Source organism: Seriola lalandi, unplaced genomic scaffold, assembly GCF_002814215.2.
Source record: "Seriola lalandi dorsalis isolate HSWRI2012SDOR001 ecotype SW California unplaced genomic scaffold, Sedor1 jcf7180002054569, whole genome shotgun sequence".
Lineage (NCBI taxonomy): Eukaryota > Metazoa > Chordata > Actinopteri > Carangiformes > Carangidae > Seriola > Seriola lalandi.
In genome coordinates this window covers 1237165-1238916 of record NW_019525122.1, presented here as the reverse complement: position 1 = coordinate 1238916, position 1752 = coordinate 1237165, and positions in this window count along the sequence as shown.

The window sequence follows — 1752 nt, the reverse complement described above, 5'->3', positions numbered from 1 at the left end:
ATTCAATAACAATGAGAAATACAGACACTATCTGCTGTTGGAGTATTTATAAATATGACAAAGGAAATTGTGCCCTTCCTCATATCACAGAGGGAGAGAATATCCATGGACTAAGTAAGGGATAATACACTGTCACACTGTAACAAAAATGTGATTGTTTGAAATAATTTACCCAATCACATGTGTACAGGAAGCACAATATTACGTATCTGTAACTCACACTGTGTTTTAGCTTACTCTGCCTACATAACCCATACGTACTGTAATGTTGCAGCAGCATAATCGAAAGAGAAAATCTAGAGGGAACAGTATAATAACTGCATGAATGTACATCTGTACGATGTTGCTTTTGATACTAACACAAGTTATTTTTCGTCTACTGCAGTACCATTGTGTTTTACCATATGCCCTTTTAGAGGTAAAAGTAGTGGTGTTTTAATTATTATTCATCTTAAAAAAACAAAGAGCATATCATATGAATGTTCATTTGTTTTGGGCTTTTTTTTTTTTTGGACAAGGCTGCTCTGAGTAAGTTCTGTATCAAAGGTTTTCATCTTTTACAAAACACAGAGTGAAAAAGACAAAATGTTAAGAGTGATCACAGGTTATCACTTTGCATGATTCTGCTCTCACTGCTATTTTCATAGTTTTCTAATTCCCTCTGCCCTGATGATAGATATAGTAAAAATCCTATACTCAACACTGACAATTTGCTTTTTTTTAATTTTCTGAATTTTTCTATTCAAATGTGTGTCATGATTACCATTGCCAACCTGTGTCATGTTTTGCATGAACTGTTCGGACTTCCACGAGGCGTTTTTGCCTATGTAGGTCATGCATCCATCATCACATTCAGTGTCAGTATTGATGTTTACTGCTCTACATGTTTGTCTGTCTTATGGAACAAAGTAAATGTTACACAGTGTACACATTCAAACTTTGTGAAATGTGCGTACCATTTATGCCTCCACGTACACACAAATATCTATACTGTCAGGTAAACTGGATTTTAAACTGTACATAGCAGTACCCCTAAGAACCAGTAATAATGGTTACAAACTGGAAAGACACATACAGTGAAGACTGAAAGCTACAGGTTGAATACTGGAATTCACTATGTTGATAAAAAAGGAAAAAAGGAAAGCATAAGAAGTGATGAGATGACAATCTCTGTTGTAATGTAAATGGATACATATGCATAATATTGATGAGAGTGTGTTTGAATGTGTTTATAGGTGATGTTGTATGTGTGTGAGGGGGAATGTGTGCGTCTCCTTGCATGTATGAATGTGTGTGTGTGTGCGTGTGTGCACATATGTGTATACTGGCATGCACCTTGCCAGAATATTTTATGTACACAAATGTATCTTGTACAAAAAAACTATATCAAAATATGATATAAGACTTAAGTATATGCTTGTAAATTAGTCATCAGTGAGTCAGGTCAAGTTTGCTTTGATAGAAGGCTTCAATGCTTGCCAGCGAATCTGTATTGGTCAGTTAAAGCTATACAGTCTGTGTTGTCATGCCTTTGTAAGATATTCCATTTAAATCTATGAAAAAAAATGAACTTCCATATGGTGAAATGATTTTTCTTGTCATTGAATTTTACTTGAGCCATTAAATATTGAGTCCTCAAAGTATATTTGGATCATGCTTGTCCTTCACTTTACACTGCTGTTTGATTAGATTTTTCTGAGAGTATTGTCATGTCAGTGATAGATGTGACATGAGAGCATACTGTCACTGTAT